Source organism: Haliotis rubra, unplaced genomic scaffold (genome assembly GCF_003918875.1).
Source record: "Haliotis rubra isolate DU_JTF1 unplaced genomic scaffold, ASM391887v1 Scf999, whole genome shotgun sequence".
Lineage (NCBI taxonomy): Eukaryota > Metazoa > Mollusca > Gastropoda > Lepetellida > Haliotidae > Haliotis > Haliotis rubra.
Genome location: NW_025767744.1, coordinates 1 through 16869, shown reverse-complemented (window position 1 = coordinate 16869; position 16869 = coordinate 1). Strand labels below are relative to the sequence as shown.

The 16869-nt window shown below is 42.0% G+C and overlaps 1 long non-coding RNA gene across 1 annotated transcript; it reads right to left on the bottom strand.

The window, feature by feature from the left end:
* Positions 1-5177: 5177 nt before the first annotated feature.
* LOC124265844 lies at positions 5178-12698 on the bottom strand. The gene is made up of 5 exons (XR_006895559.1): positions 12667-12698; positions 11182-11275; positions 10666-10753; positions 8227-8337; positions 5178-7046 (listed from the first exon to the last, which is right to left on the bottom strand). It is a non-coding gene; the product is annotated as an uncharacterized LOC124265844 (long non-coding RNA).
* Between the last annotated feature and the right edge of the window lie 4171 nt (positions 12699-16869).

The following is a 16869-nucleotide window of genomic DNA, read 5'->3' as shown; positions in this document are numbered from 1 at the left end:
GAGCAGAGAATGTCATTAATGTTGCTGCTTGCTGCCTAGAACCTCGAACGGGAAACATGAAACCATCTTTAGCTTCTTTTTAAAAGAAAGTAAGGACATTGCTGACGATCGACACTGAGATGTTAAACGGCTACCCCCTCAACCCCCCAGTTGCCCACACAGCAGGGCGATGACCTATTTTATGGAGGCGGGCTGGTCTGAATATATATTCATGTTACCCTTAAAAATTGGGGCTCATGAAATATAAACGTTAGTACCAAGGTTTTAAAAATTGGTAAGTGTTGACATCAAACATGTCTGTAAAACACCAGTTGTAGATGCCGCACGCAGCAGCGCTCAACACAAGCGGTGTCGTGTGCGATTTTACCTCCTTCAAGGTCTGTAATTTGTTTAGTTTTAGTTTTACACCGCACTCAGCAATATTCCAGCTATATGGCAGTCAAGGACGGTAAAGTAATATCTCTGGACCATCATTTCTGACTGATACTTCTCATCATACAGCCATGATTTGGATGATTTCATTAATTGTTTCTGTATAAACTTGCCCTGGAGCTATCGCCATGTTGAAAGTGGCAAAGTTATCATGCAGTCCACTGTGTTCAGTGTTACTGTGATTAGTAGACTGGGTAAACGGTTCCAACAAACTCACAATATTGACGTTTGACCTCGTTCAGGGCGTCTTCAACCAATACGAAATCGACACGTATCTAGAAACTAATATCTCCTTTAATTGTGGAAATTTGTGAAAGACGGGCTCATTGTCTGGCTAGCTGACAACAACACCGTCAATTGGACCACGGGACTGAAATTTGAGCAATTACAGAAGAATTCCAGTCATCATAGCGACATCAACAGAACATCATTTGCTGCCCTTCTAGGATCTGACGATAAGGTTAGTCTGACATCTTACTGTCTTGCACAAGGAGTCCTCTCAAACTTGCAGTCTGAAGATGATCTCCTGAACGCTCTGTCTTCTGAGACTCTATCAGCCGACAGCGATGAAGTCCCTGGCAGTTCAGCTGATGGTGAAGATGTCCCTGGTGTGACAGAACAGATGGACGAACAAACACCATTCTCACCCCTACGAGCTTTTACCCATCTTATTATAACCTCTACCAGCCTACACTCATCCCAACCTCACCCCCAGCAGCCTATAATCATCCAAATCTCATCCCCAGCAGCCTATACTCATCCCAATCTAACCTCTACCAGCCTACACTCATCCCAGTCTCACCTCTACCAGTCTATATTCAACCCAGTCTCACCTCTACTCAGCAGCCTATATTCATCCCAGTCTAACCTCCAGCAGTCTATACTCATCCCATTCTCACCTCAACCAGCCTACACTCATCCCACTCTAACATCTACCAGCCTACACTCATCCCACTCTAACCTCTACCAGCCTTTATTCATCCCAGTCTAACCTCCAGCAGTCTATACTCATCCCATTCTCACCTCTACAAGCCTACACTCATCCCACTCTAACCTCTACCAGCCTATATTCATCCCTTGAATACATGACACTTTTATCGATGACAACTTTTTATTCTTTACACGACGTTTCACAGCTAATTCTTGCTCCTTCATCAGGTGCATATTCATCCAGTCTGACCTCTATCAACCTATACTCATCCACAGTCTCACCTCTATCAGCCTATACTCATCCCAGTCTCAACTCTATCAGCCTATACTCATCCCAGTCTCACCTCTATCAGCCTATCCTCATCCCAGTCTCACCTCTATCAGCCTACACTCATCCCAGTCTCACCTCTCTCAGCCTATGTTCATCCCAGTCTCACCTCCAACAGCCTATGCTCATCCCAGTCTCACCTTCAGCAGCCTATACTCATCCCAGTCTCACCTCTATCAGCCTATACTGACCCCAGTCTCACCTCCAGCAGCCTATCCTCATCCCAGTCTCACCTCCAGCAGCATATACAAATCCAAGTCTCACCTCCAGCAGCCTATGCTCATCCCAGTGTCACCTCCAGCAGCCTATCCTCATCCCACTTTAACCTCTACCAGTTTATATTCATCCCATTCTCACCTCTACAAGCCTACACTCATCCCACTCTAACCTCTACCAGCCTATATTCATCCCTTGAATATATGACACTTTTATCGATAACAACTTCTTTTTATTCTTTACACGACGTTTCACAGCTAATTCTTGCTCCTTCATCAGGTGCATTTTCATCACAGTCTCACCTCTATCAGCCTACACTCATCCCAGTCTCACCTCTATCAGCCTATACTCATCCAAGTCTCACCTCTATCAGCCTATCCTCATCCCAGTCTCACCTCTATCAGTCTATCCTCATCCCAGTCTCAACTCCAGAAGCCTATACTCATCCCAGTCACACCGATATCAGCCTATCCTCATCCCAGTCTTACCGATATCAGCCCATCCTCATCCCAGTCTCACCTCCAGCAGCCTATACTCATCCCAGTCTCACCTCCATCAGCCTATACTCACCCCAGTCTCACCTCCAGCAGCCTACACTCATTCCAGCCTCACCTCCAGTAGCTTATACTCACCCCAGTCTCACCTCCAGCAACCTATCCTCATCCCACTCTAACCTCTACCAGCCTACACTCATCCCAATCTCACCCCCAGCAGCCTATACTCATCCCAATCTCACCCCAAGAGCCTATACTCATCCAAATCTTACCCCCAACAGCCTATACCGATCCAAATCTCACCTCCAGCAGCCTATACTGATCCCGATCTCACCTCTACCAGCCTATACTCATCCCACTTTAACCTTTACCAGTTTATATCCATCCCATTCTCACCTCTACCAGCCTACACTCATCCCAGTCTCAACTCTATCAGCCTATACTCATCCCAGTCTCACCTCTATCAGCCTATCCTCATCCCTGTCTCACCTCTATCAGCCTACACTCATCCCAGTCTCACCTCTCTCAGCCTATGTTCATCCCAGTCTCACCTCCAACAGCCTATGCTCATCCCAGTCTCACCTTCAGCAGCCTATACTCATCCCAGTCTCACCTCTATCAGCCTATACTGACCCCAGTCTCACCTCCAGCAGCCTATCCTCATCCCAGTCTCACCTCCAGCAGCATATACAAATCCAAGTCTCACCTCCAGCAGCCTATGCTCATCCCAGTGTCACCTCCAGCAGCCTATCCTCATCCCACTTTAACCTCTACCAGTTTATATTCATCCCATTCTCACTTCTACAAGCCTACACTCATCCCACTCTAACCTCTACCAGCCTATATTCATCCCTTGAATATATGACACTTTTATCGATAACAACTTCTTTTTATTCTTTACACGACGTTTCACAGCTAATTCTTGCTCCTTCATCAGGTGCATTTTCATCACAGTCTCACCTCTATCAGCCTACACTCATCCCAGTCTCACCTCTATCAGCCTATACTCATCCAAGTCTCACCTCTATCAGCCTATACTCATCCCAGTCTCACCTCTATCAGCCTATCCTCATCCCAGTCTCACCTCTATCAGCCTACACTCATCCCAGTCTCACCTCTCTCTCAGCCTATGTTCATCCCAGTCTCACCTCCAACAGCCTATGCTCATCCCAGTCTCACCTTCAGCAGCCTACACTCATTCCAGCCTCACCTCCAGTAGCCTATACTCACCCCAGTCTCACCTCCAGCAACCTATCCTCATCCCACTCTAACCTCTACCAGCCTACACTCATCCCAATCTCACCCCCAGCAGCCTATACTCATCCCAATCTCACCCCAAGAGCCTATACTCATCCAAATCTTACCCCCAACAGCCTATACCGATCCAAATCTCACCTCCAGCAGCCTATACTGATCCCGATCTCACCTCTACCAGCCTATACTCATCCCACTTTAACCGTTTACCAGTTTATATCCATCCCATTCTCACCTCTACCAGCCTACACTCATCCCACTCTAACCTCTACAAGCCTACATTCTTGCCACTCTAACCTCTACCAGCCTATATTCATCCCGTGAATACATGACACTTCTATGGATAACAACTTTTTATTCTTTACACGACGTTTCACAGCTAATTCTCGCTCCTTCATCAGGTGAATATTCATCCCAGTCTCACCTCTATCAACCTATACTCATCCCAGTCTCACCTCTATCAGCCTATACTCATCCCAGTCTCACCTCTATTAGCCTATACCTACCCAGTCTCACTTCCAGAAGCCTATACTCATCCCAGTCTCACCTCTATCAGCGTATACTCATCCAAGTCTCACCTCTCTCAGCCTATACTCATCCCAGTCTCACCTCCAGCAGCCTATACTCATCCCAGTCTCACCTCCAGCAGCCTATTCTCACCCAGTGTCACCTCCAGCAGCCTATCCTCATACCACTCTAACTTCTATCGGTCTATCCTCATCCCAGTCTCACCTCTATCAGCCTATACTCATCCCAGTCTCACCTCTATCAGCCTATACTCATCCAAGTCTCACCTCTATCAGCCTATACTCATCCCAGACTCACCTCTATCAGCTTATACTCATCCCAGTCTCACCTCCAGCAGCCTATTCTCACCCCAGTCTCACCTCCAGAAGCCTATACTCATCCCAGTCTGAACTCCAGAAGCCTATACTCATCCCAGTCTCACCTCTATCAGCCTATACTCATCCCAGTCTCACCTCTATCAGCCTATCCTCATCCCAGGCTCACCTCCAGAAGCCTATACTGATCCCAGTCTCACCTCCAGCAGCCTATACTCACCCAAGTCTCACCTCCAGCAGCCTATCCTCATCCTCTTACCTCTACCAGCCTACACTCATCCCAATCTCACCCCAGCAGCCTATCCTCATCCCACTCTAACGTCTATCAGCCTATACACATCCAAATCACACCTTTACCAGCACATACTCATCCAGTTCTCACCTCTACCAGCCTATACTCATCCAGTTTCCCACTTCCAGCAGCCAAGACGCACACCAATTCTCACCTACAGTAGCCTGCACTCATCCAGTTCTTACCTCCAGCTCGCTATCTGTACTCATCCATTTCTCACATGAAACAGCCTATACACATCCAAATTTCACCCCCAGCATCCACTCTATACTCATCCATTTAATTTAAACGTCGGAAAATGAAGGTTGAATATATAACACGGAGGTCCTGGGAGAAGTGAATGTAGCATAAAACTACGTACAATTGCCATAAATACAACAAACCTGGTAAGCGATTACACAATATTTATTATAATATCCATTTCATGTAGTAGCTGTAGTTTCAAGACAAGGTAAACCATAAGAAATGTCTACACTTTCTGGCACAATGTAAATCTGCTTTTCCAAGACAAAAACGACTTCAAACAAGATGTGTTCCAGGACGGGTAATCAGTGTTCAGAAATGTCTACCGATAATGCCTCAAAGTTATGACCTAACAGGCGTCTCTTTACGCCAACTACGTCAGCACAAAACCCCACTAGGGATAGCTTGTGTGGTGGGGGTAGCCTAGTGGATACAACGTTCGCTCGTCACGCCGAAGACCCGGGTTCGATTCCCCACACGTGTAAAACCCATTTCTGGTGTCTCAAGCCGTGATATTGCTACAAAAGAAGCGTCGTAAAACCATACTCTCTCACTAAGGTTAGCGAGAGTCCGGGTTTGTGCACCTTTTAGTATATGAGCGAAGAGATTGTGTCTTCAGAATACAGTTTATCGAAGTCTATGGAACACGGTACTGACGACAATACATACACAAAGAACGTAGTTAAGCACCCACTGACGTATCTCACGACTGAATGAGCCCCGGTCTTAACCCATTGGAGCATGTTTGGGACATGGCTGGTCGTCGTGTGCAACAAGGGGATCCTCCTGTACAGAACCTGGCCCAATTGGAAGCTGCTTTACATGAGGAATGGCGTGGACTACCCCTTCGGAGGATCAGGAGGCTGATAGAGGGTATGAGGAGGAGAGTGCTGGCTGTCATACAGTCTCGGCTAGACTCGGTATTGATCTTGAATCGGGTAAGACATGCAAAAAGACATTTTGAATGTTCACACTTACCAAAAAATTCAACCTTAAACATTCCAGGGCCATACCTGTTCAGACATAGTTATGTATGAAAAATCAATGTTGTTTTTTAAAAAAAAGAGCAATTGGAATCATGAACTCAACACAGATTCCAATCATTTTGTCGTTGTTTATGAGTCAAAAGTTCATACATGTCAAACATGTTTTTCCATCGTGGTCACCACGAGACGTTTTATGAGCGTGTTGAAAACCTATCAAACAAACATACAGGGGGCGCTTTATTTAGTTCGTTGTGCATATCTGAACCCTCGGACTGAAAGAATATGATAGCGGCCAGTGCTTCGCCTATACACATAGTCCCATTAAATGGCTGAAAAATACTGCAACCTTAATACCGACATGGGCACTACTTCCGGTTTGGTTTAAACACATAAACACAGGGGACTGGTTTAGTTCAAACTATGTAAGAAAACAATTCTGTTTTCAGTGAACATGAACATCCAAACAGCAACCAACATTTTTGGTATCACTCAAAATTACGAACAGATATTTTGTCAGCTTATTGAAAAAATTGAAAATCGACTCGTAACAATTATGAATTCAATACAAAATAGTGCAAATACTGAGAATCGAGTGTTAAACTTAAAAATTATGTTTGCACAGGAAAACCTTATGTTGCAAGATTGGGTCATTGATCAATTCAAGCAGAAATGCTTTCAAATAATGATGTCAGTTTTTTCCTCAACGAGGAACAAGACTGTGTAGAAGGAGTGGGGCAATTCATTTCATTCAGCAAATTTTGTACTGAAATAACACAAAGTTTGGAAAGTCAAGGGCTAGTGTTCTTTAGAGGAAATCATCATGTACATATTTGCTAAGTTTCTTTTTTTAAACTAAAAAATCTGACGGAACTTGTGCTCCAGATAATCCAAGCTTGAGATGGATTCGTATTTGTCGGAACCATCCAGACTTTTAATGATGGTGTCATCATCAGGGTTGACAAAAAATGCAAGCGACTGTCGGTACTGACGTTTCTTCACTTCCGATTCAGGAATCAGGACTCGGTGTTTCTGAAAATAGGAAACATTCATGACATACTTGACACACCTATGAAACTAATTTGCTTTTGTGCACACGTTAGCTCTGTGTCTGGCTTCACTCTCTGAAAAGCAGCAATATTGGCTGAGTCGTGACCAAGAACCCATTCAAATACTGTTGACACAAATAGGCACAGACACTTTTCACTCTGAAAAGCAGCAATATTGGTTGAGTCGTGACCAAGAACTCATTCAAATACTGTTGACACGGATAACCAGACGGACTATTCAACCTTGTCAGTGCAAATCTGCAAATGTGGTACCAAAGCAGCAGTGTAATGCAGTGAGTAAGTGAGTGTGGGTTTATGTCCCTTTTAGCAATATTCCAGCAATATCACGGTAGGGAACACCAGACATAGGCTTCATGCATTGTAACTATATAGGGAATCGAACCCGGGTTTTCGGAATGACTCGGCTACCGAACCGTTCAGTGCCACGCTGCTTAACGTTTAAATGCATTACTATTTACGCCCAGTCTCTTGACAATTCCTGTCTCTTCGTTTTGGCATAATGTTGCTGATCTATAAAAGCTTAATTTCGTTTATTTCCCAACTGAAGTCAAGCCGATGCAATTCCCACAAGTAAGTGCAACAAGAAAAAGTGTCAGCGAGGTCGATTGCAAACTAAAGGGTATGTTTTATCTTACTTGGTCTACTTTATCCATATACGTCTTATTTGGTCAGCTTGACCCTAAAACGAGTGTCAGAATGGACGCAGGCTTTTGTTTAGTTAAAGATTCTTAAAAGTGTGTCAAAAAAGGTTAAAAGCCGAATAATATCAGAATGAGTAATATCTGTTGAGATTAAATACAACTGTTGTTAGGGGACATACTGAAGGTAACATAAATAACTGTTAAATTGACGAGAATATGATGAGCGATTATGTCCATGTTCAATTTGACAACAAGTCTGTAGGCAACACTGAGCCCTGTCATGGCAAAATGTTGTGTGTATAGAATCCATGAATAGAAATGCGTCTCAGACCGAGAGTTATGAGGCATTAACAATTGGAATGTACAATCTCAACCCAAAAACAAATATAAAATTAACTTTCACAAGCCTATTTCGAAAGAAAACTGAGGTTACTCGTTTCTGGCCTTGTACAATGTGTTGTAAAACCACTGATCATGGTCGGATGTTTATGGTGTGCTCACTGCGGCTCTAATGTTATCTGCAGTCCATCGCTGCATCATGTCACCGATGTTGACCACGATGGCGCCGGGGACAGGATTGACAGGAACATACACGTCATCAGTGTTCATCACCTGAAACATGTCATACCACATGCCATCAGTGTTCATCAACTGAAACATGTCATACCACACTGTCACCAGTGTTCATCACCCACATACACCGAAAGTGAAACCGCCTCCGTGGTGTAGTGGTTAGAGCGTCCGCCGGGAGAGCGGAGGGTCGCGGGTTAAATCCCTGCCGCGTCATACCAAAAGACGATAAAATATGGTACTTGTTGGTCCCTGCCTGGCGTTCGGCATTAATGTCATACCACATACATCCAGCAATATCACGGCGGGGAACATCATTGTGCCCAGTGTCGAACATTCGGCCTTGACCATCACCTTGACCATCACACCACATACATGTCACCAGTCTTCATCGTCTGAAACATGTCATACCATATACATGCCGTCAGTGTTCATCGACAGAAACATATAACACATACATGTCATCAGTGTTCATCACCTGAAACAGGTCATACCACATACATGTCATCGCTGTTCATCACCTGAAACATGTCATGCCACATACATGTCATCAGTGTTCATCACCTGAAACATGTCATAGCACATACATGTCATCAGTGTTCATCACCTGAAACATGTCATAGCACATACACGTCATCAGTGTTCATCACCTGAAACATGTCATAGCAAATACACGTCATCAGTGTTCATCACCTGAAACATGTCATACTACATAGTTATCATCACCATCTATCAACTCAAACATGTCAAACCACATACCACACAGTCACCAGTGTTCATCACCCACATACACCGAAAGTGAGACCGCCTCCGTGGTGTAGCGGTTAGAGCGTCCGCCCGCTTCAGTCTGGGCTAGTACAAGCAGCCGCACATACACATACACACGCATGCACGTCGTCATATGAGCGAAATATTCTCAAGTACGACGTTAAATCCAATTTCACCTCACCTCACCGAAAGTAAAACATCACCTCTCTGAAAATAGAGGACATGGACATGTTTTGTCAATTGTATTCATTATAAACGCATGTACTGAATCAATGTTCATCGCCAAATACACGTACTACATACGAGGGGGTATCAAAAAATTCTAATTATCCCCAAGAAGTTATTGCGCAATCAGGATAAAATTTTGACTGTAACATCAGTGATCCTTATCTAGTTAATGGACCAAGTACTATATACTTCCTATATTCAGTCTTGTGCTAGTTGATCATACACACCAGTACCCCCAAGTATGGAGAATATTGAGGCGCGCAGAGTAATTAAGTTCTTGCACTTGATGGGCTGCACTGCACGACAAATTCACGATGAGATGAAATCTGTTTATGGTGATGATAACCCATCCTATGACACGGTTGTGACATCGAAAAGGAATTTCCAAACTGGTCACATGTCCCTCACAGATGAGCCAAGAAGTGGACGCCCCTCACTTACTGATGATTTGGACACCGTGAACAAAGTCGAGGCGCTGGTTCAGGAAGATCGCCGTGTAACAATACAAATGGTTATGCATGAGACCAACTTGAGTTATGGCAGAGCATGGAACATCATTCATAACCAACTGCACATGTCCAAAGTGTCAGCACGCTGGGTTCCTCGCTTACTGACTCATCTTCAAAGACAGACTCGACGGGACATGTCACGACAGGCATTGGAGCTTCTGTAGCAGGGTGAAGAGGATTTCTTCAGATATCTTGTAACCATGGACGAATGTTGGGTCTATTTGTATGATCCTGAGACAAAAGACTTGAGTAAAGAGTGGAAACATGCCACGTCACCACCTCCGAAAAAGGCCAAGATGCATGAAATCAGGGTACCTCTATTCAGCCGGTCTGCGCAAGGTCAAGAAACGGTGGCAGAAATGTGTAACTCGGGACGGTGACTATGTAGAGAAATCATAAGGACAAGAAAACAAAATAAAGTTTGTACCCTGAATAAGTATTGGTGATAATTAGAACTGTTTGATATCCCCTCGTATATAGACTACGTCAGACACTCACACGCACAGCCGTGTGACGATGTCTTCAAAAACACCACCTAGTCAAAGCTTTCCTTCTTATAATAGTGGAAACATTGTTTACCATGTGATTTATGTGATGTGTCTCTCAATTGGATTGACACAGTTATGTTGGTTCTGATTCAACTATAACTGAACCGATCCTATTTGAACACACAACGTGAGGTTACAGGATATATTTCCATGTCATCTTCGACCGCGTTAAGGGATTGTGAACTGTAATTAATATACATTGCAGAATGTATGTACGTATTATTTTCGAAATGGTTGAAGTCATAACTAGATCCGTTTCCCGATTCCGGCATGTTATCGTTTAAATGTCTCTTTTTGAAACCCACAGAAATCCTTACCTCTAAGCCTCCAATGTCGTCTTGGAACAACAGTGTCACTGTCCCAAAATCGGAGTGTTCTCATAACGAACTTGACCTGGCTTCACGGCTGTAGAAGCAGAATTGGAAAGTCTTTGTAGTTTACAAGAATGATAACATGCTCTTTAGAGATAACTGTCCATTTGAAATTACAATTACGTTTTTGTCTATATCTGTAATCCACAACAAAATAATACATGTCCTTTTTTAAATGTCATTTCGAAGAAATAATGTTTCGTATCATATTAAAATATCACAAGCATATCTACCCATGCATCATTCCTTCTTTCATTCATTCATTCACTCATCCATCCATTCTTTCATTAATTAATTAATTCATTCATTCATTGAGAAATATATTGAAAATATTGGACGGAATTCATTCATCCAGCGGTACAATTATAGAATGGATACAGGAAACCATGATTAAGCATGACCACAACCATGACAATTCTCCAAAACATCCCAAATCAATATGAAATAATGATGGAAGCTTACGTCCAGTAAGAGGAGGGTAGTAGTTGCTTCTCAGAGTGGTGCTGTTCCCCTTCCTGCCCATCTGACGGTGGCAATCGCGGAGGAAATTGCGATCCTTAAACACGAGAACTCGACAACCTCAGACACAGTCACAAGCATCACAGGAATCTAAATATATATTATCTCGAAGTATACATATCCGTTTGCATCATATGTAGTGTACATGTGTAGCAGATAACTTCAGCATTTAGATAGACAAAATTCACTTCATGTGGACTGTAACGGTCTTTTCAGAATATTCTAAGATTTAGGTAGTCAAATTTCACCAGTCAGTGCACCAGTAGTCCTTTCGGTATATTCACAGATTTGGTTGTTGTTTAACGCCGCACTCGGCGGTCTGTCTGTTATCAAGTCAGGACCAGATGATCCAGTGATCAACAGCATGAGCATCTATCTGTGCATTTGGGATACGATGACATGTCGGTGTCGCCTTCTACGACAAGCATGGGTTTCTATAGGTCAATTCGAATCCATATCTTCACGGGTACAGCTTTGGGGGACGCTCAGACAGACGTTATACGACTCTCGATCAAACGGTGGTTGATCATGGCTCCACATCTCTAGGCCACACGCTAGTCTGTCTCACCCTCTCTGAACCACATTATTTTCTCTTCCGCCGAACCCTTTGTGCAATGCCAACGCCCTAAATGAAGCACGTCTAGATTTCCTCAGGCTCGGGAACTCACTGGAGCTCCTTTCCAAATTAAATGGAGTTCTTTGTTTACATCAAAGGTATATATATTCAGTGACTAAGTGACATGAGTCTATATACTATGAATATCATACCTGGAGTTTAAGACCGATAGACAGGACATGAATCTATATACTATGGATACCATACCTGGAGTTTAAGACCGATAGACAGGACATGAATCTATATACTATGGATACCATACCTGGAGTTTAAGACCGATAGACAGGACATGAATCTATATACTATGGATACCATACCTGGAGTTTAAGACCGATAGACAGGACATGAATCTATATACTATGGATATCATACCTGGAGTTTAAGACCGATAGACAGGACATGAATCTATATACTATGGATACCATACCTGGAGTTTAAGACCGATAGACAGGACATGAATCTATATACTATGGATACCATACCTGGAGTTTAAGACCGATAGACAGGACATGAATCTATATACTATGGATACCATACCTGGAGTTTAAGACCGATAGACAGGACATGAATCTATATACTATGGATATCATACCTGGAGTTTAAGACCGATAGACAGGACATGAATCTATATACTATGGATATCATACCTGGAGTTTAAGACCGATAGACAGGACATGAATCTATATACTATGGATACTATACCTGGAGTTTAAGACCGATAGACAGGACATGAATCTATATACTATGGATACCATACCTGGAGTTTAAGACCGATAGACAGGACATGAATCTATATACTATGGATACCATACCTGGAGTTTAAGACCGATAGACAGGACATGAATCTATATACTATGGATACCATACCTGGAGTTTAAGACCGATAGACAGGACATGAATCTATATACTATGGATACCATACCTGGAGTTTAAGACCGATAGACAGGACATGAATCTATATACTATGGATACCATACCTGGAGTTTAAGACCGATAGACAGGACATGAATCTATATACTATGGATATCATACCTGGAGTTTAAGACCGATAGACAGGACATGAATCTATATACTATGGATACCATACCTGGAGTTTAAGACCGATAGACAGGACATGAATCTATTTGCTATGGATACCATGCCTGAAGTTTAAGACCGATAGACAGGACATGAATCTATATACTATGGATATCATACCTGGAGTTTAAGACCGATAGACAGGACATGAATCTATATACTATGGATACCATACCTGGAGTTTAAGACCGATAGACAGGACATGAATCTATATACTATGGATACCATACCTGGAGTTTAAGACCGATAGACAGGACATGAATCTATATACTATGGATACCATACCTGGAGTTTAAGACCGATAGACAGGACATGAATCTATATACTATGGATATCATACCTGGAGTTTAAGACCGATAGACAGGACATGAATCTATATACTATGGATATCATACCTGGAGTTTAAGACCGATAGACAGGACATGAATCTATATACTATGGATACCATACCTGGAGTTTAAGACCGATAGACAGGACATGAATCTATATACTATGGATATCATACCTGGAGTTTAAGACCGATAGACAGGACATGAATCTATATACTATGGATACCATACCTGGAGTTTAAGACCGATAGACAGGACATGAATCTATATACTATGGATACCATACCTGGAGTTTAAGACCGATAGACAGGACATGAATCTATATACTATGGATACCATACCTGGAGTTTAAGACCGATAGACAGGACATGAATCTATTTGCTATGGATATCATACCTGGAGTTTAAGACCGATAGACAGGACATGAATCTATATACTATGGATACCATACCTGGAGTTTAAGACCGATAGACAGGACATGAATCTATTTGCTATGGATACCATGCCTGAAGTTTAAGACCGATAGACAGGACATGAATCTATATACTATGGATATCATACCTGGAGTTTAAGACCGATAGACAGGACATGAATCTATATACTATGGATACCATGCCTGAAGTTTAAGACCGATAGACAGGACATGAATCTATATACTATGGATATCATACCTGGAGTTTAAGACCGATAGACAGGACATGAATCTATATACTATGGATACCATGCCTGAAGTTTAAGACCGATAGACAGGACATGAATCTATATACTATGGATATCATACCTGGAGTTTAAGACCGATAGACAGGACATGAATCTATATACTATGGATACCATACCTGGAGTTTAAGACCGATAGACAGGACATGAATCTATATACTATGGATACCATACCTGGAGTTTAAGACCGATAGACAGGACATGAATCTATATACTATGGATACCATACCTGGAGTTTAAGACCGATAGACAGGACATGAATCTATATACTATGGATACCATACCTGGAGTTTAAGACCGATAGACAGGACATGAATCTATTTACTATGGATATCATACCTGGAGTTTAAGACCGATAGACAGGACATGAATCTATATACTATGGATACCATACCTGGAGTTTAAGACCGATAGACAGGACATGAATCTATTTGCTATGGATACCATGCCTGAAGTTTAAGACCGATAGACAGGAAATGAATCTATATACTATGGATACCATTCCTGGAGTTTAAGACCGATAGACAGGACATGAATCTATATACTATGGATACCATACCTGGAGTTTAAGACCGATAGACAGGACATGAATCTATATACTATGGATACCATACCTGGTGTTTAAGACCTATAGACAGGACATGAATCTATATACTATGGATACCATACCTGGAGTTTAAGACCGATAGACAGGACATGAATCTATATACTATGGATATCATACCTGGAGTTTAAGACCGATAGACAGGACATGAATCTATATACTATGGATATCATACCTGGAGTTTAAGACCGATAGACAGGACATGAATCTATATACTATGGATACCATACCTGGAGTTTAAGACCGATAGACAGGACATGAATCTATATACTATGGATATCCTACCTGGAGTTTAAGACCGATAGACAGGACATGAATCTATATACTATGGATACCATACCTGGAGTTTAAGACCGATAGACAGGACATGAATCTATATACTATGGATACCATACCTGGAGTTTAAGACCAATAGACAGGACATGAATCTATATACTATGGATACCATACCTGGAGTTTAAGACCGATAGACAGGACATGAATCTATATACTATGGATACCATACCTGGAGTTTAAGACCGATAGACAGGACATGAATCTATTTGCTATGGATACCATGCCTGAAGTTTAAGACCGATAGACAGGACATGAATCTATATACTATGGATATCATACCTGGAGTTTAAGACCGATAGACAGGACATGAATCTATATACTATGGATACCATGCCTGAAGTTTAAGAAGATCGATAGACAGGACATGAATCTATATACTATGGATATCATACCTGGAGTTTAAGACCGATAGACAGGACATGAATCTATATACTATGGATACCATACCTGGAGTTTAAGACCGATAGACAGGACATGAATCTATATACTATGGATACCATACCTGGAGTTTAAGACCGATAGACAGGACATGAATCTATATACTATTGATACCATACCTGGAGTTTAAGACCGATAGACAGGACATGAATCTATTTGCTATGGATACCATGCCTGAAGTTTAAGACCGATAGACAGGACATGAATCTATATACTATGGATATCATACCTGGAGTTTAAGACCGATAGACAGGACATGAATCTATATACTATGGATACCATACCTGGAGTTTAAGACCGATAGACAGGACATGAATCTATATACTATGGATACCATACCTGGAGTTTAAGACCGATAGACAGGACATGAATCTATTTGCTATGGATACCATACCTGGATATCATACCTGTTTAAGACCGATAGACAGGACATGAATCTATATACTATGGATACCATACCTGGAGTTTAAGACCGATAGACAGGACATGAATCTATATACTATGGATATCATACCTGGAGTTTAAGACCGATAGACAGGACATGAATCTATATACTATGGATACCATACCTGGAGTTTAAGACCGATAGACAGGACATGAATCTATATACTATGGATACCATACCTGGAGTTTAAGACCGATAGACAGGACATGAATCTATATACTATGGATACCATACCTGGAGTTTAAGACCGATAGACAGGACATGAATCTATATACTATGGATATCATACCTGGAGTTTAAGACCGATAGACAGGACATGAATCTATATACTATGGATACCATTTACCTGGAGTTTAAGACCGATAGACAGGACATGAATCTATTTACTATGGATATCATACCTGGAGTTTAAGACCGATAGACAGGACATGAATCTATATACTATGGATATCATACCTGGAGTACCTGGAGGACATGAATTTAAGACCATACCTAGACAGACAGGACAATCTATTGGATGAATCTATTTAAGACCGATAGACTGATGGATATCATGATCATACCTAGACAGGAGTTTAAGACCGATAGACAGGACATGAATCTATATACTATGGATATCCTGGACCCTGGAGTTTAAGACCGATAGACAGGACATTGAATCTATATACTATGGATACCATGCCTGAAGTTTAAAGACCGATAGACAGGACATGAATCTATATACTATGGATATCATACCTGGAAGACCGATAGACAGGACATGAATCTATATACTATGGATACCATACCTGTTTAAGACCGATAGACAGGACATGAATCTATTTGCTATGGATACCATGCCTGAAGTTTAAGACCGATAGACAGGACATGAATCTATATACTATGGATATCATACCTGGAGTTTAAGACCGATAGACAGGACATGAATCTATATACTATGGATACCATACCTGGAGTTTAAGACCGATAGACAGGACATGAATCTATATACTATGGATACCATACCTGGAGTTTAAGACCGATAGACAGGACATGAATCTATATACTATGGATACCATACCTGAAGTTT